Below are 24,798 nucleotides of genomic sequence, written 5' to 3' on the forward strand. Positions count from 1 at the left end.
ATCTTCCAAGATTAGCAAGCTTAAATATCCTAGTCAACAATTCATGCCTTTGAGCTCAAGTAGCTCTAGAAGCATGTTCTCAAGTCAGAAGAGGAATGCAGTATTACTGGTGTCTTAAGCCCTCTGTTCACACAACACAAAGGCAGGGGCTGCTCCACTCCCATATGCACTTACTTGCACACCTCACACACACTACATTTTGTAGTTGTATATACATAACTGTACATCTAAAAATGCAGTGTAAAAATATTTCAGGATTAATGTATCATACAGGTACGCTCATGTATCATACAGATATACTCAGCAAGGAACCAGGACTGGCTGCAGCTCCCTGTTGCAAACCCAGGTTTGCTGTGAGTAGATGTTTCCGTGCGCTGCTCTGGTTCGCCAGAAGCAGTTTAGTCATGCTGGCGACATGACCCAGAAGCTGTCTGCAGACAAACGCCGGCTCCCTCGGCCTATAGAGCGAGATGAGCACACAACCCCAGAGTCGTCCATGACTGGACCTAACAGTCAGGGGTACCTTTACCTACATGAGATAAAGGACCACCACTTACAGAATATTGCAACCAAAATGATCAAGAGGTTGAAGCATCTTTCCCTTGAGAAAAAGGTAAAACTAATGGCAGCTTCCTGTGCATATATTGCACATAAGTATTAAGTGTGACTATTTTCTGAGCATACTTATTTTTAAAAGAGTATTTTAGACTTCTTTGCTGAATCCAATACAAGATTATTTGCTAAAACAACTACTGATTAAGCAGTGGTTGCTGTAAAAGAAAATCAGTTCTCTGATCAGTGTTTTGGCAGGTTTAGTTTACAGTGAGCTTTATACTACAGACCAATTAAATGTAAATTTTTGAAGGTATTAAGACTGAATATTAGACAATCACCAGTGACAAATTAAGCATCATTCATTCAAACACTCATAAGTGTGAGCAATTTCTTTCACCTTCCTCCTCAACGTCATTTAATGAACAGATGGCACAAAAGGAATGAATCAGAACTATCTAGTTAATAAAGCTGGGTGCAGAAGTCCAGTCGTAACTTGGTAATCATGCAATGAGAAGGGGGAAGCATACACTATTCTAGTCCCTTCCTGCCTCCTTCACAGACTTCAAATTGTCGTATGATTCAAGGCACTGCATTTGGCTGCTAACCTCTCCCTGTTTTAGATTAAGAGAAGAAACAAGCTCACATGCAAGACTGAGGATGATTATCACAATGTTTTTGTACACTATTCCCTTTTGGACTATTCCCTTTTAGACAGATTGGTAACAAGCTAAATTCAAAGAATGGCCTTTGACTATGCCACACTCAAGAGGAGACCCACTAAAATCAATGGATTTAAGTTAATCATAATTCATGTAAGTCCATTCATTTCAATGGATCTACTGTCAATATGACTTTGTCAAAGGGCACTTAAGACACATAGATAGAATTATAGAGTTAACAAAAAGGTTATAATCTGGGAATTTCCTATCCATGGTGTCTCTGTCTTGTCACAGTTTATTTGTTCTCATTCAGCCTATGACTGCATCTAGGGCTTCTAGGCACCAGTTTAGGACATACACAGCCTCTCCTGGTTCAGATGTTACAAAGAAATATAGAAGGGTATCATCAGCATACTAGTGACACTTTGCCCCATATCTCCCAGTGACTGCCCTCACTGGCTTCATATAAATATTAAATCATTTCGGGAGGAAATTGTTGCCTGCGGCTCCCACAAATCAATTGCCAGGGATCTGAGACACAGCCATCCAATACTATTTTCTGGAACCAACCCCACAAGTAGGAGCAAAACCACTGTGAAATGGTGTCCCCAACCTACAGGAGTATAATGTGGTGAATGGTATCAATGGTCACAGAGAGATCCAAGCAATCTCAGCATGGTCACACTTCCTCATCCTGAAGGTCATCTATCAGGGTGACTGAGACCAACTCTGCCCCAAAACCAGACCAGACTAGAAAAGCATCCACAGCTGAACCAGCACCACCCTATCTCAAAAAAGGTGTGTTGAAAGTAGTTTGCATGCGATAATTGGCATAAACCTCTGCTCCCAAAGTGATTTTTTCCCCTTGCATGGCCACACTACCACCTCCTCCAAAGCAGCAGGGACCATCCTATCATGCCACAAAGCATTCATCACACCTTGGAGCTACCCAGTAAAGCTTCAAGGGCTGGCAATAATCAGCCAGGATAAATATGAATCAAGAAAGCATGTAACAGGCTGTGAAGTTGCAAGCATCTTGACCACATCCTCAGGCTTCATTAACTTTGCATTTCTGCTAAAAGGCCACCATCTCCATGATGCCTAGATCTCCATACAGTGACAGCTTACATTACTTCAGTACTCAAAGCAATGGCAGGCCTTGCATTCATGAAAGCTATAGAAAGATCCAAACCAATTTGATTTTGAAAAATTACCAATACTATTTTTGAAATGTAAGGAAATTTCCGCATTCTGTTTTGGAGCCCCATTGCACTAAAAAAAAAAAACCTTTCCCAAAAGAGTAATGAATACAAAATATGAAGTACACAGAGCCATCAAACAACAACAGAAGCAAATGCAATGGTGAGAATGCTAGAGGGATTTTAACAACAAGAAGAAAAGCTTCAGTATGAAAGTAGTCTTAAAGTATTTCTGAACTCCAGGGGACCTAGCTGTAAGGGGACAAGTATGCCTATGAGGCAAAGCAAAATTCCACCAAACCCAAATATCTTAACAATGGACCTATATTAGGCACACATAAGAGGTTTCTAGGATATAAAAAGACTAAAGCTTGCAGAGCTTTTAGAAACCATCCTTACAGTCTTGAACTAAATCTGAACTTTATTAGCAACTGCTATAAACTGCAGACAACGGGCATACTACACCCGGGAGCCCACATCTCAGATGTCTCATCAAGTTTTGAATCAACTATTTGTTCAGGGGAACTGGAAGCACAAAATTTGGCACCTCTCACCATTATAAATTAAAAATCAAGGTTAGGGGGACCTGATTCCTACCATTAGCAACAGCTCACAAATGTATCTCACAGTAATCAGAATAAAACAGTAGTCTAAGAAAAAGGTAGCGCAAGCAGAACAAAGTGGTATCGATACTTATGGGCCTTCCCATAAACTCATAAGCTCAGACATAAACTTCAATCCATGGTTTATTGTGATGTCCAGGCCACCATCATCTAGCAACCATTGTTTGCAAACCCAGATCCGAAATTATACTATGAGACCACTGCAATCCTATGCACACTTACCTGGCGATTAAATCCCATTTAACACAGTAGGGCTTACTTCCCAGCAAACATGATTAGCAACTGCACAGAGAGCCAGTGTGGTGTAGTGGTTAAGAGTGGTAGTCTCATAATCTGGGGAACTGGGTTTGAGTCTCCGCTCCTCCACATGCAGCTGCTGGGTGACCTTGGGCCAGTCACACTTCTCTGAAGTCTCTCAGCCCCACTCACCTCACAGAGTGTTTGTTGTGGGGGAGGAAGGGAAAGGAGAATGTGAGCCGCTTTGAGACTCCTTAAAAGGAGTGAAAGGCGGGATATCAAATCCAAACTCTTCTTCTCTTCTTCTATATTTATATCCCGCTCAACCAAGATTGGCTCCCAAAGCAGCTTAGAGCAGTTAAATGCTTCACAAAATCCAAGGGTTAGTACACAGCAAGAGTACTAATTAAGAATCACAAGCCAATTATACTAAACTCACAGAAAAAAATAATTTGAGTGCAATAAACAATAAAACTCAGTATCTCCAGAATGTCTCCCCAACTCTGTTCTACTCAGCATAGAGGCAAAAGGGAGGCAGGAGTGGGTGGCAGTGTTCAATTTTTAAAATAAATTTAAAAAATATTGAATTTATATACCGCCTCATACTCGGAGGTCTCAGGGCAGTTCCATGTCTTCACCTCATTCCTCCTGGCATTCCAGCTGCTGCTACAACTTTTGCTTCTACTTCTGTCCACTGACTTGCCTGGACCGATCAAGTTGCCCACATTTTTTAAAATCAGAAGTTGTTAGCCCTGTCAGCACATGAACCCATGTAGCCAGGGTTAACTGCATTTCCACACTTTTAGCCCTGATTAAATTCCTTAAAACCCTGAAAATAAAGAAAAGCTTATGGACTAAGCACCTGCTTTGGGGGGAAAGCTCCTGCATGACAGGTCACCCATTTTCTATACTGAAAACCCACTGAAGTCAAGAAGGAAGAATCTGTAGGCACCAGAGGCAAAATCAGCTTGAGGGGAACACAATTTAAGCATGCATTAAGTGTAGAATAGACCGCCCTCTCAGCCATTCATGAAATCCACCTTTGCACAGTTTGACCTTTCAAGGCCCAGCTGGTAACAGGTAGAGTTCCCTTTGCTGCTTACCTGATAACCCACACATTCGAACATCCTTTTCAAAGTTCAGTGCTAATTAAACCTCTGGCAAACTGATTATGAGAATAAAGAATGCCCAAACTGGATGATGAGTCACTAATACAGTAATCATGAAATAAGATTTCAGTGACTCTGTTCTCTGCTTCCTTCAAAATTAGCATTTTAGAAATCAATGTGGCAAGTTTGGGCTTCTAATTACTCTTAATAGTAGCAACAACCTATGATACGAAAAAGGTGCTGTGCATGAACACAGCACAGCATTAGAGGGTAGCTTGGCACCTTAGACGAGGTGCGGGGGGGGCATTTGCACCCCCTGGTGTTGCTCAACTACAACTCCCATCATCCCTGGCCATGAGCCATACTTGCTGGGGCTGATGGGAGTTGTAGATCCGGAACATCTGAAGATTCAAAGGTTCCCCACACCTGACCACACCAACCATCTTTGCCTTGAGAAGAGTTTTATCGGTTTTGAACTTTGCATTTATAGTCCAGGCTGTTACTTCCCAACTGTGGAAAGTTGTCCTCCAGTGGGGAAAGAAAACACTCAAAGCCCTAATTTGGAGTAAGGTCAAGCTTGGATAATAACGCCCAGTTGCAGGCTTCTCAAGAATAGCCCTTTTAATTTCTTCAGCATTTTGAAACTGTCTCTAAATGCCCACTTCACACTTCCTACAGAGACAACTTGAAATATAACTGGAGAAGCTTTATTTTTAATGGCAAATATACCACAAATGCCTTTTATACAGCCTTTAAAAACATTATTTCTTTCATTTGCATGAAAATATGCAAGGCATGTTTTAAGCTATGGAAAAAAATTAAGTACTGACTCATGCAAGACTCAGTATTAAGCTGGTTATTAATACCCCACAACTGGAATCTTTAGTGTTGGATGGGGATTCCCAGTCAGTGTTTTGTTTTGTTTTTGAACAGGCAAACCATTAAGTTAGAACTTTGGAAGAGAAGTAGGAGCAGGATTTGTACTTTTAATTCACTGGGATGGTGCTTTGTTTCATTTTTCTAAGTTACCATATTCCCACAACCATTAGCTGTTTCATATGCTGACTTCTCAGCATTTACGTATCTAAGTTCTGACTGTTCCCCTTTTGCTGCCCTTAATGCCTAGAATGTAGTTGCACAAGTAAGTAAGTAAGTAAGTAAGTAAGTAAATTTATATTTATACCCCGCCCTCCCCGGCCAAGACCGGGCTTAGGGCGGCTAACATCAAATATCAAATACAGTACATTAAAACACAAGTTACGGTACATCTGCATGCTGCTCCTCCTCAGGGCCTCTTCAAACTCCCCTCTTCTGTTGCTCCTAAATCCTAATCCCCAGTGAAATAAAACCTAAGCACCTCTAACTGCATTTCTTTTGGACTCAGCCCTCGGTTCCCCTGCCACCTCCTGTGTTTCTTTCCTGCATGTCCCCACATTTCGACTGCAATCTCTTCTGAATCAGTGCAGGGACCAGCATTTCATCTATATTATTCTGTAAATTCTGAACAACACATCAGAGGCACAAAAATAATGTTGAGGACAGCTCAGTTGCTTAGAGCATGGTGGTGACAACACCAAGGTTGCAAACGCAGTCCCTGTATGGGATAGCTGCATATTCCTGCATTGCAGGGGGTTGGACTAGAGGATCCTCTACAATTCTATGATTCTACAGTTCTATGAGATCCCAAAATGTATCCAAAATACAGATAGGTAGCCGTGTTGGTCTGCCATAGTCAAAACAAACAAACAAAAAATCCTTCCAGTAGCACCTTAAAGACCAACTAAGTTAGTTTTTGGTATGAGCTTTCGTGTGCATGCACACTTCTTCAGATACACTGAAACAGAAGTCACCAGACCCTTCTATATAGTGAGAAAGTGGGGAGGGGTATTACTCAGAAGGGTGGTGGGAATGGGTGATTGGCAGATAGCTGTGATGAGCCTGTTGACGACTCTTAACACTGCAATAGGTCTTACAGGAAAAAGCAAGGGGTGAGAAGGTGAAAAATGGCTTTGTCATGTATAATGAGATAAGAATCCAATGTCTTTGTTCAGACCAGGTCTCTCTTAAAACCATGGAGTAATACCCCTCCCCCCCCCAAGATGAAGAAGAAGAAGAAGAAGAAGAAGAAGAAGAAGAAGAAGAAGAAGAAGAAGAAGAAGAAGAAGAAGAAGAGTAGTTTGGATTTTATATCCCGCCTTTCACTCCCCTTCAGGAGTCTCAAAGCGACTAACAATCTCCTTTCCCTTCCTCCCCCATAACAAACACTCTGTGAGGTGAGTGGGGCTGAGAGACTTCAAAGAAGTGTAACTAGCCCAAGGTCACCCAGCAGCTGCATGTGGAGGAGCGGAGACACGAACCCGGTTCCCCAGATTACGTGACTACCGCTCAACCACTACACCACACTGGCTCTAATTAAGGACTGTCCCTTTAAGGGTTGCTCTCATATCAATTTTGCCTACCTGAACATAAGCTTACTGAAGACTAGTGCCAAGCTGTCTCCCTGCCATGCAGTGGTCAGAGACATCATTTCACTTAGTAGTCTTCCAAATCAACACACAAGCCGTAGTTGAGATCCCTACACGGAACTAGCTCACCAAACGCAGCCCCAGAGACCCTGAAAGTAGGTGGGCATTAATGCAGCCTTGTCACAGGGACCAATAAATAAATGGGAAACTCTGAAGATGTGTTCAAATGAAATTAAAAGTTAAGCAGTTTGCTCTACAAGTGAATAAAAGTACAGTATAAAGAAAGAGGAAGCTGCCAGTGTCTTCAGTTTCTTGAAGCTGACAAAATATAGGAAGCATTGCCACATAAGCCTTTTGCTCAAGCTGCCTAAATTAAGAAATCTGACACTAGCTCTCATGTAACCTTGCAGAAGCGCAACCACAAAAATGTACTAGCCCTTCCTCCAAGTGGCACACCTACTCACACTTGGGAGCTCTCACACACACTCAATGGTAAAGCACCTGCTACGGAAACATTCAACATATCATGAACCTATTTAGAGTTATGTGAGAGTGTCAACAAAAGCATATGGATAGAGGTGATCTGGTTGACATAGTGTACATGGAGCTTCAAAAAGCTTTCAACAAAGTACCTCACCAAAGACTCCTGAATAAATTTAGCAGTCAAGGTATAAGAGGTTTAGGCCCTCTTGCAAATCAGGAATTGATTAAGTTGCAGGAGGCAAAGAGTAGGGATAAATGAACAGTTTTCCGGATGAAGGTATAGAAAGTGGAGTCCCTCAAGGATCAGCATTGGGACCTTTGCTTTTTAACGTGTTCATAAACAATTTATAGAGTTAGCAATGAGCAGTGAGGTGGCCACGTTTGCTGATGGTCACTACAACAAAGAGAGATTGTGAAGAGCTCCAAAGGGAACTCTCCAAACTGAGTGAACAGGTGGTAAAATGGCGAAAAGCATGAATTAGAAGTGGTTGTTTTTTGGGGGGGGGATTCTCATGATTTTTAAAAAAGTTTCTCCCCATACCTCAGGCAAATCACAGGTAACCTCAGATATATTATGTGACATGATGGTTTTATTGACATATCTAAAAATCATGATAATTCATCAGGATCGATGTCGTGGGCTCATCTTTTTGTGTGTGTCATGTAACTGCCGTCAAGTGCTGGATCCATGATTTTTAGCATGCAGTCTATAGACACCAATGTAAAATCTCATTTGGTTGTTGCTCTGGGTGGATCTCATTTTATAAACCATGTAATAAGATCTGTTTTCTGATTTTAGTGGAGCTGACTTTTACCCAGATCCTGTGGAAAGGCAAAATGTGAATGAATGGGAACCCTTTCTTTGGGGGGGAGTATTTAAATCATGCAAATTCAAGAAGATCTGTTTTAATTCTGTTGTATCTGACTTTTACTAAGTGGAAAAGCAGTGTGGTGTGGGAGCAGCGGGATGGGAATCTAGCGGAAAAGTCAGTATTTCTTGGCACTGTTTCAAAATTCCACAATGTCCCCATAAGTTTGAGAATCCCCACCTGTGAGTTTAGCTGGAACATCGACTAATGACCGTTTGAAACACATTGCAGGCATTTTAGGATGCCGTAAATCAAATCCGGGCAAAATGTAGCTAAATTTAATTAAGGTAGTAAACGTTTTATAAATGTCCAAAAGCCCTCTTTTTTAACTTTTACAATTTCAGCTTTAAGTAAAGTCCCAATACTGAATATGTGGTACTAACAATTCTACAAGAATAATGGCATTAGGACCGAATTATGGCTTCACAGGGGAAATCCCTTAGATTAAACAAGCCTCAGTGAAAACTTCAAAAGCAGCCAAACTCAGAAGTCACTAAATCTTACAACAAAACCAGCAAGATCAACTTGCATACTGAAAAAACTGAGTAAGATTCTACCCAAGGATTTCTAGCCCTAATGCAGTTATCTTGGCAGTTTCCATATTCAACTGAGCATGATCTTTTGGGTCATGCTTTAATGCCAGGCAAATAAGGTTTGCTGCACACAGATGTGGCAGTACAAAGCCTCCCCATCTGTATCATGGTCAATTTCAGCGTTCAAATTGTGTCACTCCCAACTTGTTTTTTAACTCTGATTCTACCTGAATTTCATTTTGAGACAAAAACTAGGTCCCTAGAAATGATGAGACACCTTCAATGAAAGTTGAAAAAAAATAAACATACACCAGCTGGGTTTTTTTGCACCAGGTGAAGCTTCCAAATTGTCAAAGGTAGGCCTACTTAAAGTACATTACAGTAGTGTAACCTTGAAGTTAGAAAAGCATAAACAATAGTTGCTTCCTGTGTGAAGTTGTTTTAGGTTGCAGAATAAAATGTAACTGCTCTGGATATTTCAACTACTCTTAGCAAACCTGTATTTTATACATGCAACATTTGTTAACCCCACTTTCCATACTGGCAACTTCTTTTACTAGAAATCCTGAGCTTAAGTGATTGTTGTTGTTTAACTGAAATGGGATGGATGAAGGGGGATAAAAGTCACAGCCTTTGTAGGACTGATTAAGTTGCCAACAGAACTACAAGGAGAACCTGTAGGGTAGAAGGTTTTCCAGTGTTTATTTTTTCCACCGAAACAATGAATGGTGCCAACTGCAAATAAATATTAGGTAAGCTTAGCAGTTTCAAAGTTTTTTAGCTTTATTTACTAAATACAAATAAAATAAGCATGCTAAATAAGATCGCTCTCTAGGGCATCATAATTGTTTCCATTGCAACTTACCCTAATTTTTTTTGGGGGGGGGGAATTTAAGAAAAAATACCAATTTAAAACGTTCCAGAAAACTGACATCACAGCCTATCGGCAATTTGATCAAATTGGGAGTGGGAGAAATACAAAAGAGGAACATTTCAGATAAATATGCATGTTGCTAAACAAAACACGAGAAGGAACAGAATCCAGTAAATCAGTTATCCAGAGATGAGCAATTGGGGTTTCTCAGACCTGTCTGATCTCACAGTCTAAGCTGGAATGCAGCTAGAGGCCTCAGTCTCAGTCACTCGCCTGGCAATAAACTGTGGCTGGATTAAAGCTGAGTCAGGGCAGAAGACTCCTCTTCCTGTCATCTGAAGATAGTTCAGTTTAGTTCACTATCTCTGCCATCTCCTCAGTATTTTTTCCTCATAAACTCTTGGCTCTCCCTCTCAACCTCTTCACCATTCCTTCTTTCAATCTCCTTGGGGGAGAAGACAAAAAAATTCAGTCCCCCTTGGCACAGGTTTTTTTTGGGGGGGTTAACAACAAACCCCAGTTTGATTACTCAGTTTGATGAGGGGGCTGCAAAACGTGAGGTTTGCTCTGCAAAACCCTGCAAAACAACTGCAAAACTGTGGCATAGGTTTGGAGGGGATCCCAGATTTCGGGTTTAATGAAGTTACTCTACAGCAAAAATGTTTTCTTTCTCAGCATCCCACGGGGGTAACTTTGGTGACAAACAATTTGATGAGAGTCTGAAAAACTTACTGCAGGCTGACCTAACAATATCCGCTCAACTATCCACTTGATGACAACTAGGAATAACCTCGAGGTGACCGAGTTAAAGAAATGTGTATATTGAGGCATTCAGGTATAGGTATAGATGGGCTAGTAAAAATGTATGCAGATTCATAATTTCATAGACTTATGTGCACGGCTATTGGGGGGGGGGAAGCTGTTGAAATCTGCACTTCCTAATCAGTGCTAGTTGACTAAAATTGAGAGAAGTGGGTTACTTGTATCTAGTCTGAAAACTTATCACAGAAATGATATTGAAATTAATATAATGCATTTAGAACATGGGTATCAGGCTGCCTAATATCCAGTGGGGGAATGTGCTAATTTTGCTCTTTCATTTTTCTCAGGAGCAAAGGGGAAAGGATGTATTATCAACTTCTAGTTGACTTGTCAACTTCAAATGAAATGTCCAAATTAATATTTATGTGACAAATAACTTTGCTATAGGTTAGCAAGGATTCACATCTGACATTTAGCCTTCCACATGTTTGCTAAATGATACAAACAACAAGCTCAACTTCTGCGCAAAATGTGCAGTTGTCTTTAATTGTGGGGGCTTGACAGTGTTCCCTACTTTAACCCTCAATGATGTTTTCCTGTATTGTGGCTCCTCACCTAGTACAGTGAAAACCTCTTTCTGAATCCTCTAGAAACCAGAGATGTGAACCAGCCACGCTTCTCCCATCCCTCTCTGAGTGATCTCCTTCCCACACCCAATTGGCCACTGTTGCTTTATAATCCTTTGCTTTCTGTTCATCAACAAACTGAAGAGACAGAAGATGCAAAAGTGTCCCCACTTGCCTCACCAAAGGTTCTGAAATAGGTTGAGAGGAGTTAAGATCTTTTGCTTTTGTTTTTTCTATGATCAGTTTAGTCTTCAGGACTATCACTCTCTCCATCTTGACAAGAGGATCCACGGGGCCTCTTTTAAAAGACTCGCCCTGTACAAGATGTACAATGGCACTTCCAGCTCTGGCCTATTATGAAAACCAGATTTTAAAAGCTGCAATCCTAAATACCCTAGCAAGGGAGTAAGTCCCACTGAACAAAGAGGAACTTACTTCTGAGTCGACATGTACAGATCACAATGGAAGGCCAGAATCAGATGCAAGACCATGAAATGGGTATTTTCCCTTGTCTCCCCTTAATATCTTATGGAAATACATGACAGAATGACATCGCACTGTGCATTCCTCTACCACCTCTCAACAATACTAAAGGTAAAGGGACCCCTGACCATTAGGTCCAGTCGTGACCGACTCTGGGGTTGCCAATAAAGCGCTCATTTCGCTTTATTGGCCAAGGAAGCCGACGTTTGTCCGCAGACAGCTTCCAGGTCATGTGGCCAGCATGACTAAGCCGCTTCTGGCAAACCAGAGCAGTGCACGGAAATGCCATTTACCTTCCCGCCGGAGTGGTACCTATTTATCTACTTGCACTTTGACGTGCTTTCGAACTGCTAGGTTGGCAGGAGCAGGGACCGAGCAACGGGAGCTCACCCCGTCGCAGGGATTCAAACCACCGACCTTCTGATCAGCTTAACCCGCTGGTTTAACCCACAGCGCCACCCACGTCCCTGGTGGGTGCCTGGGCCTGGGGCAAGAAGAAGAATACATAACATAATATGCTTCCATAAGTATATCTATATTAAGCAATTAACAAAAATGTATCTTTTAAAGATTTGTTTCTAAACTGCTGTGCATATATTTATATCTATTATACATTCTGTTTATTGTACACAGCTGTGCAAACATTTGTTGAGAAGGAAATTTGTGTATTCTTAAATATAATATTATTGAGAAGAGGAGGGTGAACTTGTCACAGACTCTGTGTATTTAGCAGCAACCTACGTTTGGCATGACCTTTAGTTCTGCCTCAATCCTAGGACCATTTTTTTCTCAGGCACCATTTACAGGCTCAGATTCTGAGTGAAAGACTCTGGCACCCTTCAAATATGGATTGTTAGCTTTTTCATAATGTCAGTGAAACCTTGATTCACAAACTGTCAATCCAGATTAATATCCAGGATTAGTTGACTACCAACCTAATAAACTGTGTTAGTAGAAAATCTGAATGAGCTTCAACCACTGTGATGCTACGAGCCTTCGATCACTTCACATCACTTCACACCTAATTAGGAACGTGTTAAAAACACTGAGATTTGAAGTGCTATTGTGCAGAGTTACTGTTAGCATGCCACATTATTTGCTGCCAAATCAAATACATGGTTGGCACATTTATAAGGATATTCACTCCATGTTTCAAATATTCTGTTTAAATTATCTGAAGAACCCACAGGAATCGTTCATTATACAAATTGGCTTATTTAACTGGTGTTTTAGATTTCTAATAGGACCTGAAAAAACAATTAGCAGAAACTAGAGAATTGTTAGATTTGGCGGTAGAGAGGACCCATCAGCCTAGGAGGCCTGAACCTCTTTCCTTTTTTACATAAAATACTGAATGAAGCTTGTGTTTGGCAAACAAGCATCCAGGTTTCTGACTCTACTCAAATCTAAGTAAACTGGGCTTTCTTAAAGGGCCAGCCTTCCAGACAGGCACTTTTGCATTCTATGGTGTGTTACCTTCACCTTGAAATGGCAAGATACTGTGGGAGGCAGTATCATGTTTCTCTGGTTGAGGGATCCAGTTCTATGGACTCTGGTGCTGTAACATCAGAGAGACCTCTTTGCCATCCTCTGGTTCAAGGAATAAGAAGAAGAAGAGTTTGGATTTGATATCCCGCTTTATCACTACCCGAAGGAGTCTCAAAGGGGCTCACATTCTCCTTTCCCTTCCTCCCCCACAACAAACACTCTGTGAGGTGAGTGGGGATGAGAGACTTCAAAGAAGTGTGACTGGCCCAAGGTCACCCAGCAGCTGCATGTGGAGGAGCGGGGAAGCGAACCCGGTTCACCAGATTACAAATCTACCGCTCTTAACTACTACACCACACTGGCTGTACTGCCAGGGCTTTTCTTCAGCTGGAACTCACCAGAACACAGTTCCGGCACCTCTCATGTAGCTACTATTGCCATTATAAGAAAACAAGGGAGGAGTCCACAAACCTCTTTTTCTAGAAAAATTGCACTGGTTACCTTCATTCACAGCATGAGGCTCCTAGTCAGGAACCAGATCTTACTCTAGCCTCCGACTTGGTGCCTGGTAAATGCTAGACTGTGGGGTCATGACATGAATGTGTGGTTCCACCTCAGAAAACCCCTAGGTAAGAGGGTAACTACTGCAGAACTTCTCATACTTTCCATCTAAAAAAGCTGAACAGTAGACCTAAAAATTTGGTTTCCACTAGTAAAATGAATTAGAAAGATGGTAAAGGTAAAGGTACCCCTGCCCGTACGGGCCAGTCGTGAGCGACTCTAGGCTTGTGCGCTCATCTCGCTCAAGAGGCCGGAAGCCGGCGCCGTCCGAAGACACTTCCTGGTCACGTGGCCAGCATGACAAGCTACAGCTGGCGAGCCAGCACCAGCGCCGCACACAGAAACGCCGTTTACCTTCCCGCTATAAAGCGGTACCTATTTATCTACTTACACTTAGGGGTGCTTTTGAACTGCTAGGTGGGCAGGAGCTGGGACCGAACGACGGGAGCTCATCCTGCCGCGGGGATTCGAACCGCCAACCTTACGATCAGCAAGTCCTAGGCACTGAGGTTTTACCCACAGCGCCACCCGCGTCCCATTAGAAAGATGGTAAATTAGCATAAATCCAAAATTCCTGAGAGTGTAAAGGTATTTTCAGAAGACAAAAATCATCCCAATTTAGCTACACCCTCATTAAATGGAGCTGCTCCAAGCAGCCTGCTTTCTAAAAGCTCTTTTGTCCCTTGATGTTAATCACCACAGAACAATGCTAAGCAATTGTCCAGGTTTCTAAAAACCTAGCTGTTTCACAAAGGATGAATTCGGTTCACAGTCACCCTTGTTTAGCAAGAAGGCAATACAATCTGGCCAATTATTAAATGGCAGAAAGTGAACAAGAATCTTATATTAAACTAATAAGGAATAAGAGAATAAAGAAACTGAAGATTGTAATAGCACTTTCAGACAAATGCTATATTCTGGAATGGTGATGGTTTGAAGGCGCATGACACAGTTCTATAGCTCCTAAGTTGCTTGGATGGGAGACCACCTGGAAACGGCATTTGAGCTTTGCTCACATATGCCAGGAAGACATACTATGAATTACTGTTTCCAAAATCACACGTATAATTGATGCAATACCAACTTAAGCAAGCTACTTAAGAAGTTTATAAGAAACTGACCCCCTGATTTAAAATTTGGACACAAATGGAAAGTTCTATTGTACTTAAATTCCAGTTTGTGGCATTTAGTTGGCCACTGGGAGAACAGAACACTGGACTAGATAGCCCTTTCGTCTTATCCAGCAGGGCTCTTCTTAAGGCTGCAATCCTACATCCACTTACTTGGAAATAAGCCCCACTGAACTCCACGAGGCTTACTCCTGCATGGTACAGTGGTTAGAGTGTCAGACTAGGACCTGGGAGACCAGGGTTCAAATCCCCACAGGCCATGAAGCTCACAATACACCTTGGGCCAATCACTGCCCCTCAACCTAGCCTACCTGACAATGTTGTTGTTTAGATTAAATGAGGAGGGGGAGAACAATGTGTGCAACCTTGCGCTCCTGGGGGGGAGTTGGCAGAAATAAAAACAAAGCACAGGTTTAAAGCTGATTTTAAAAGGAAATATTCAGTTTGTCCAAAAAAAAAAAAAAAAGAGAGAGATTTCAATGAGGCTTCAAGAAACAAAAGGCTTGCAAATGGCCTTGCACCAAGGGCGCAACCCACCAGGAAACTCTCCTGTGTAGCTGCCATTTATTTTAATCACTTAATGAGCCTTGTGCAAGACAATTTTCCAGGAAAGTGTATTCTAAGAGCAGTGTTATAAACTCAGATATATAAGCTAGCCGCCAATTGCCAAAACGAATGTCTAGTTCTCATTTTGGAGCCAGGCGGTTTGAAGGTCGATTTTTTTCAATACAACTTCATGGTTCTTAAAATTTGTTCTGATTGTGCAGATAAAATATCACAGACTTCTACAGGATGTGTTTTTAGTGTGTGAAAACAGGCAAGATCCAAGGATCCCCAGGCATGCACCTCCAGATAGTGGAGACATCAGGCGCCATCCTGGCAGCAGGGCATCTTCACTTGATCGCAAGTGGCGCCGGTGGGACCTGGTGCCTGGTGAATTTCAAACACTGCCTACAAGAAATCCTAATTATCTCATGCTGGACCTAAGCATCTACCACGCCTTTTGCATACTGGGTCTACCTCAGGAATAGACACCAATTCTTTCCACCAGCCAAACCATCTTTAAAAGATAAATGTGCATCCAGGCCAACTAAGCACCAATGAAGAGGTAGGCCTACCGTACAAACAATGCCATATGTAATCGAAGGAGTATGTGGGTACATCATCAATTAGGATCTTTTCAGAGTGCAACATTTCAGCATTCACACTATCATAGGGTTATAACAACTAACACCACCTGTTGCTTGCTAGGACATCTCAAACTCAAATGGCCTTTTTTTTTTTGGTATCCTGTAGCATCTCTGGAGAATGCAATAGCTTTGTTTGCACACATAACACTTTTTCAACCCTGAAGTTTGGGATCAATTAACATATGTGGCACTTGCATGTGGGTAAAACCACCTAACCCTGAATAAACATACTCTCCAAAAACACTGGCACATGTTAAATGATCAGCAGCAAGTTACTCAAAAAGTAGCATTCAAACCCACGAAGAATGAATCAAACTGAGCAATGAAGTTAAAACATGTAGGTTTCGATAGTGTATTCAGAAATCTTATCTTGGCGACCAAAATTTTTAACTATTGCAGATCAAAATATTTTTGAGCTGAAAAGTGACACTTGTGCACTTTCCTGAAAATGAAAGAGCTGTTTGCATTAGTTCTGAATTATATATCACTGCTATTAATAAGTAGATAAAGCAGAATGCTCTGCTTGGTTTTACCAATTGACCTGATATGAAACCATGCATATGGATATATGGCAAGCTACTCACCCGAATTAAATATTTCTGATCCTAGGATTGAGCAATGGGTGTTAAAAGTAGCTGCAACAGAAAAAAATGTGAAATTTTTGGTATTTGATTTTAGAATGTGATTTGCCAGGTGAGCCTCCATCAAACAGTGCTTAATTTTTGGGGGGCGTGTTTTCCCGTAAAAGCTGACAACTTGGAAGTAGATTACTGGGGTGAAGATGTGGTCAACATCAATGTTGCTGTGGCACACAGAAAGGCAACCATTTTCAGCCTCAAGCACTATGTTATAATACATAGGTTTTGAATCGAGCCCTTAGGGTAGCTTTCCATGAATCCCTCCCACCTCTGGAAAGTATCAAGAACATACAGTATTGACCAACCCATGCACTCAAAAACTGCATCTTACTAATTCGTCAATACCCTTGGCAACTGTTTCTACTTCAGAGTCCTTCTATTCACAGCTCCCAATGTGGGCCGAAGCGTTCAGATTTGGAGTACGTGGCTCCAGATTTCACACTATCAGACACACGTAAATAGAAACAATTGCACAGCTTTGGAACAGCAGCAGATAGAAGCAGATTTGTGTGCATTTGAACTGTCTGATGGCTCTTAAGAACAGCAAAATGTCGGGGGGGGGGGTGTTTGGTTTGAAGGATACGTCTTCCAGCATGGCGTGACAGTAGAAGGCTTTCACATGCATTTAACTGGTACAGCAGTTTCATTCTTGGTAGGTTTTATAGCCCTCAGCATTTACGTTTATGCAGAACCACCCTGAGAAAGCGCCTTGAGGGCAACAACTCTCTATACAAGTGTTTCCCTAACTTGGGTCTCCTGCTGTTTTTTGAACTACAACTCCCATCATCCTAGCTAGCAAAACCAGTGGTCAGGGATAGGGGAATTGTAGTCTGGAAACAGCTGGAGATCTAAGTTTGGGGAAACACTGCTCTAAACCAAAGTCCACTGCCAAGACTAATGGGTTCTTCTCTTTCACCTATGAGACTAGTCTGGATGACCTTGGCTGCTCATCCCTACTTTATAGTCACTGACACACAACATCATTATAAAAGTTCAGGTAACATACAGCATACCAGTAATTTATTGCTGACGTTTCCTGTCCTTTATTGTGACCAACCCATTGGTAGTCAACTTGTGGAGTGGCATGATCAGCTTGGAACTGGGGCACTCTTGGATAGGAGCAAGTCATCTCATGCAACCAGCTGTGGCACAGATATATCTGATTAATATCTAAACTAATAAAAAGATAAAAACGGAGTCAGTCCGGCACTTCTGCCAGCTCCCAAGATCAGTAGAGGCAGCAGCATCTCAACATACATGGGAGGGAGGTTGTATATGTACTTTGGTACGTAGCAGAGTGGTACCATTTTGATCTTGACTTGCCACACTATTGCCAAAAAGGTTGACAACCCATGAAAGCACTAAAAGCTCAAGGCCACTACAAACAGGACAAGAGTCCTACATGAGAAGCACTTCAATCCTGGAAATAGAATGCAACCTCGGTATATTTCACTACACACATTTGTGGCATATATACCTATGAAGTTGATCAAACAGTGTCAAACCTTTTTGGTAACTCTCTCTACAAACAAGTTCAAAAGCACAAGAAAACTCTACTGTGTGCAAAACTACACATACAGCCACACACTCTGTGCATACATACAGCACATACAGCCACACACTCTGTACTTCAAGTTGATGCATCAAGCTAGAGAACTGACAGAAGTCCATGCATGATAGTTGCATGTTGTTTCATATTTGGAAATGTTTCTCACATAGAAAATTTCTCACGTTTGATGTGACTTCTGCTTTCTGACTATACCTGGTGAGATGACAACATTTGTTCTACTTCCATGTACGACAAATAATTACAGTGACAAATGACACATCTGTGAGTGGCACATTACTTAACACCACCACTTCATTCCCACTGAACATTAAATTCATTTAAAATAAATTGGAGGTGTCCAAAAACTTCCTTAAAAATAATCTCAAGTGGAATAAAGCTTCTCAAGCATTTTTTAAAGAATAAAACTCTCTGATAAGAACTTCCCAAAGCGTAATTGCTGTTATCTTCCAAACTCACAGAATTTTTAAAAGCTGGTGTTGCTGTTAGAAGGTTGATCTTAACTTTATAAACACTGGAATCAAGGGCCATTCACAAGGGTCATATCAGAGGGGATAATAAAAGGTATCTGTTCACAGCAGCTCAACCACATATCTAAGAGAGGAGCATTCATCCTTGTCAAAGCAGTGACAGGGTTTTTTAAAAATATATATATATGATGACAAGGTTAAGGACATCAGAAAGGAAAAAGTTGCAACTGTCTGGGGATTGGTTCTGGGGGTGAGAAATTATACTCTACTTTTCTTTCAGTTTATTTGAAGAACGAAGGCGCAAGCCAGAAGTAAGTTTTACCACTTCATTCTGCTGATGGCTTACATTATTCCATCAACAGAGAATTGCTGAGGAAAGTGGTGCTAAGATCACTTGTTGGAATGGGGAAAGTTATATGACATGGAGGGAAATGTTCTACCAGGCGAGCTGCTCTGCTATGGGGTGTTCATATACATGTACAAAAGTATTTGTATTGTGAGCACATGGGAAACAGTGGCTCATTTTTAAATTTACTTTTTACATGTAATAGCTGGAAAACCTGTCTTACTCAGAATTTGAGGGAGAAAAGTGAATAAATATGCTTAATTTCTTCCTTCGATCATTTTTATATATATAAAAAAGACAGGGCATTCTTCAATATTTCTATTCAAGCCAAAAGCCTTTTCATTTTAATGTCACAATATTCTCACAGTGAACCAAGCTCCTTCACAGAAAAGGAGTGCCTTGCAGCCCAGTCCTATGAATAACTGAGCTCTGGCAAGCAGCTTCAATATCAGGTAGAATTTGGTGGCACCAGCAAGACTTTACATCCAAGGAGTTTTGCCACTGGCTGCTGTCGGACAATCCAAGACACTGCGGCAGAGGGGCAGCCTAACAACAATGCACTAACCAACCATTCCTTAAGAGCAGCAAACTTTTTCAGCAGGGGGCCGGTCCACTGTCCACTGTCCCTCAGACCTTGTGGGGGGCCGGACTATATTTGGGGGGGGGAGGGAATGAACGAATTCCTATGCCCCACAAAAAACCCAGAGATGCATTTTAAATAAAAGCACGCATTCTACTCATGTAAAAAATCCAGGGAGGCCCCACAAATAACCCAGAGGTGCATTTTAAATAAAAGGACACATTCTACTCATGTACAAACACGCTGATTCCTGGACCGTCCGCGGGCCAGATTTAGAAGGTGATTGAGCCGGATCCGGCCCCCGGGCCTTAGTTTGCCTACCCATGCTTAAGACACTATGCAGCAGCTTCATGCAAATGCCTTTCACAGGTGAAATGTGGTTGAATCTGGACCATAGCAGAGGTGGGCTGCATATAAAATTCAGAAGATTTTATTCGTACAGTCCCCTGTACGCCTTTGGGGCTACCACAGAGCCAGCTATAGCTGAATAAGCCTGAGTGCCTGAAATACGATAGTAACTGGCTGTAATGGGAGTTCAGCTGACAGGCAATGTTACAAGACAGACCTGCCCTACTTCCCTCACCTAGGATGGCTGCATCGGTCCAAGCCACTTTCTGCACCAATCACAGCTACACAGAACTGAAGTGCTTGAACGTAACAAAAACCAGCATGACAATCACATTTTCAAGCATGCGCTGCATGGGTGTGCTTAAGATTTGCACTTTAATTTCACTAGTTGAAGACACAAAGTTCTTTGTATTAAATCTATCTGAGCCACTTGCCACTCCAAAGCCAGATTGCCATGGCTAATATCAAACAGCTCTATTTCAAGTAACAATTTGTTTATTTATTAAATGTGTATACCTCCCTTCATCCGTAGATCTCAGGGCAGCTCTCAACATAAAAAAATACAATATAAAAAAAACCCCACAAAATATATACTAAGAACAAGAACAAAAATAAACCAATAATCCTCCTTCCCACAACACATTTCATAGAATAGAATCATAGAGTTGGAAGAGACCACAAGGGCCATCGAGTCCAACCCCCTGCCAAGCAGGAAACACATTTAAAAGTGTATTGGATGTTTATCAGCCCAAGGCCTAGCAGAAGAGGAACGTTTTTGACTGGCACTTAAAGGTGTATAATGCAGGCGCCAGCACATAAATGATACCTGAAAATGAAGTTAGCATAAAGACTTGCAATGCTAAATTGAAAGTAGTTTCACACTAAGATTTGGCTATTTGGGGTAAAATTGGTCAAAAGTGAACTTTGATCTTTTCTATCACAAAGCAAGCGCAAATAGGCTATTAGTACTACGTATATAGATTAAATCAATGGTTTCATAGGCTTATCAGAGATTCTTTAATCAGAAAATCAGCAATGACAGGTCAGTTTGCTTAAATAAACAACTTGCCCACTACTGCCAATCTTCCCTTCTAATGTGCAGACACAGAACCCTCTGCTAAGAAGTATTCTCTGTTTGAAGAGAACTGTGATGAAGCCCAACAGCCCTAACCAACGCTCTTGAAGAACAGATTGTTAACACCAAACACACCCCAGAATCTTTTGCAACCAACACTGGCTCCCTAGTAGACATGTTGACACTGAAATGGTAGAAAACTTGAAAACTCTTGGCTAAGGCGACTTCTGGCATCACTGCAGTATATGTTAGCTCCATTTCTACCCTTGATAAAATTTTAGCAGCCTTAAGATCACTTTGCAAGACATTACAGAAAGAGGCGCAGGTTCTGCAGAGTATGTATGGAGAAAGATCACAGACATAATGTTCCCAAACATTATGGAGAAGAAGCAGATATGTACAAAAGTTAACACATACCAACTTCTGTTATGTGAAGCAGCTGTCAGTATATTTAAATAAGATCTCTCTTAGGTGTAAAGTTTGGCTATGACCTAGCAAAAAGCTTCTTAAGTGTCAGTAATGTCTTCCGCACGGTAAATACCTTTGTGAAACAGGTCATCACAGGTTAGAAGCAAAATAGAGCTTCTGAATCAGGGGTAACAGAAAGCCTGAATTACAGTTTTAGGCTGCAGCTCAGCAAAAGAGCAGGGACCAAAGATGTTGTAACGGCATCATCCAATGCCCTCCCCCCAGGCTCTGCTGGCAGAGTGGAAGTGAATGCCATCCACTTCCAAGCTTTTAAAAAATGTGACTTTTTTCATTTCCCTCCCACTGTTTTCAAAGAGAGGGAGAGGTTCAGTCACACTCAGAAACATGTCTAGCTTTCCCCTGGGTTTGGGGGTTTAGCAGGAGACCAGGATAACTTAGGATCTTTTGGATATCAGCAACTTCCCAGAATCCCCCCTATTTGGTCCTTTCCATGTCAGAGCTCTCATCAGTTGGGCCACAGCATCAGAGAGGAGGCTCAGACATCTGCTCTCCCACCTGACATCAGGTAGAGCTAATCCATCCTTCAGCCCCTGAGACACCGTCCCAGGACCGTAGGAATGCATAAAAAGATACTATGAAAATACAATCAGATAACACGGAGAAATATATATATGGATAACTTCAAGGATAAGCAGACATATAAAGTTGAACACTGCTAGAAAAGGGGTATAAAAATACATTTGGAGTCTAGATTTAAAAGTGTAGCTTTACCTTTAAAGCACACATTTTCACACACCATTGCATTTATTAAATAATATAGCAAGCATTTTAAACTAGAAATACCAATTCCTGTAGGAAGATTTAGGGCAATTTATGTGGAGCATATGAAAATCTAGAGCCCACTTGTAATTAGTTACGAAGATGTATCTATTTCTCACCAAATCCCAATCACATTCCCACAGCATTTACAAAACTGAAATTCCAACATGATAAAGTGATTTTAACAAATCCAAGTTAAACCGAACTTCAAGCCACAGAAGTGTGTTTCTTCAATTACACCCCCATCACTAGAAGCACAGATCTCAAGTTCACAACACACTAGCCTGAGGTAAATCATGTTTGCATCAAATTTACTAACACATTATCTCCTACTTTTTTTGACAGTGCACCCATCCCAGAATAGCAGAGCCACTCAAAATAATTTCTGAAACAAAATTATTTAGTTATCAATAGCACTATAGCTAGTTCATCTCAACTACGGATTTGATCACCTCTCCTATCGCTTCCATCAAAGGAGGTCTTAAAACTATTTATTATGTGAGAACATTTGGCTAAATTGCTGGACATGAACTTCCTTAATGGCAAAATCAAGAAGCACTCTGAGAAGTATCAAATAGTGGAGTGGCGAATTCAGAAACAGAAAACAACAATACTTCATTACAACAAATAACACTCATATAGACACCTGAGGCCAAGAACACCTTGAGAGCCCAGGCTGCTCCGATGTGGGCAAGCTTCAAGTTAGTTACTTGCTGATACCAAGCCCAGACTTCTGCAGATCAACTTGGGAGACTCACAACTATGCAGTAACCTTAAATTGCGCCAGGGCGAAATCCCCAATAAAACACAGCAAACCGCGTTTTTTCCCTTTTTCTTTTCTTTTCTTACACCATCAAACCCATGTGGCAGCCTTCCAGTTTAAGCTGCACTTGGGCTATGGGAACCACCATAGTACAAGCAAGGCGCCGGTGTGAACCAGCCCTTAGTCACCACACAAGCAGAGACTACTCCTTGGCACAACTTGGGGGCGGGGAGGTGGGTTGAGAAAGCAGATAAAATCAATGGTAGCTTTTCAATGCGAGGGATTTAAATCCTTTTAAAAGAGTGTGTGTGTGTAAGGGGAGTTAGACATTTCTGAAAGATCCAAGGACCCCTTCCACTTTTGGAGGGGTGGGTGGGGAGGCAAATCGCCATGGGGAAGAAGACTTCTTATTCTTATTCTTATTAAAACCAGCTTATGATTTGTGGGGAGGAGGGCTACAATTACCAGGAGTGGGGCAGAAGGAGAAAGTCTCCAACTCTGGATCAGGAAGACCACCACCACCCTTTCCCTGGAGGGCATTTGCTGCAGTCGCAGAAAGTTAAGGACGCGCATACCCTTCAAACCCACCTCCCCAATTCCCTCTCCTCTTCTTAAACCTCCCCTTGACATAGACACCCCCCCCAATAAAAAAACACCCACAAAATCCCAGCGGCAGGGAGCAGGAGCTTTTGGCCCTCCGCACCTCTGGCACATCCACCTGCCCCCCTCCCCACCTGCCCCCCTCCCCAATAACAACCCCCTTCCTGTCGAGGGAAGCAGGGGGCGGCCCCGGCACCCGAGGCATGTTTTTTTGGGGGGGGCGAGGGCGTGGGGGGTGGTCTCCCCTCAGGGCCGCCCCCCAAAACACCTTTGGCCCACAGGCGTGAGGGAAGGAGGGAGAGAGGGAGGGAGCCCTCGGCGGGGGCCTCCGCCGTAACTCCGGGCAGGGAAAGGAGGCGAGAAGGGGGAGAAGACACTGACCTGGCTGGGGGGAGAAGGAGGAAGAGGAGGAGGAGGAAGCAGCAGCAGCAGCAGCAGCAACGAGGACGGCGCCGGCCACGCGGGTGGGGTGGTGGGGGAGGGAGCCCGCTCCCCTCAGACACACTCGCCGGTGGGGGATATTTATTTTATTTTATTTTTTAAATATATATATATATATGCAGATATGGAGACAGACGTGTGTATATGTGTATCTATATCTATATATATATATATATAAACAGAACCCGGAGAAGGTTAGAATGGGGGTGGGGGGGAATTATTCCGGTCGGGAGTTAGTACAACAAAGAGGCGGAAATAGCCGAGCCGAGCCGAGCGCGCCCGAGCGGGGGCGCCGCGAGCCCCGGAGCATGCGCGCTCGGGCCCGGACTACTACTACCACCACCAAGCGCGGCTGGTGCCGGTTGGCGGCCAAGTCCCTCAGACCTGGGCAAAGGGAACCTTCGGCAGGATGAGGGGAAAGGGGCGGGGCCTGGCCAAGGGGCTGGCGACGCCCACGTGAGGGGAGGGGGGGGAGTCGGAGGGAGAGAGGACCTTTAACGCACGCACACGCCCCCCCCCCTCCTCCCCACGCACGCACGCGGGCGGGCGGGCGCGCGCGCACCTCCCGTTCCCATGGCGACGGGCTGCTGCTTCTGGGCCCAGGTTGTGGCTGGCGCCCTGATGGAAGTGGGGCTTCCCCCCCCCCCCCAATATTGACGCCCCTCGCTTTTACGCCATTCAGCAATGTTAAATCGACAGCTGCTGTTGCCTTGCGGGTTTCTTTTTTTTCCTCTAGCGCGTCAGCAAAATGTTTTGGAAACTCTTAATAAAATAAAATAAAATAACTCAGTCGCGCTTAGCGAGGTCTTGGGTATCAATAAGAAGACTTAGGGCAGAGCTTCCCAAGTTTTTCGTCCCGGCGACGCTTTTCAGACA

At 42.6% G+C, this 24,798-nt stretch overlaps 1 protein-coding gene across 4 annotated transcripts in view; it reads right to left on the bottom strand.

Moving 5' to 3' along the window:
- Positions 1-24,159, bottom strand: part of PCGF3 (polycomb group ring finger 3) — a 48,126-nt gene extending 23,967 nt beyond the window's left edge. For all 4 annotated transcript variants that reach the window (XM_081894811.1, XM_081894812.1, XM_081894810.1 and 1 more), the window contains exon 1: positions 23,863-24,159. The gene's annotated coding sequence lies outside the window, so the exon portion shown is untranslated. The remainder of the gene's footprint in view (positions 1-23,862) is intronic.
- Between the last annotated feature and the right edge of the window lie 639 nt (positions 24,160-24,798).

Source organism: Podarcis melisellensis (genome assembly GCF_964234715.1).
Source record: "Podarcis melisellensis genome assembly, chromosome: 17".
NCBI classification, from domain to species: domain Eukaryota; kingdom Metazoa; phylum Chordata; class Lepidosauria; order Squamata; family Lacertidae; genus Podarcis; species Podarcis melisellensis.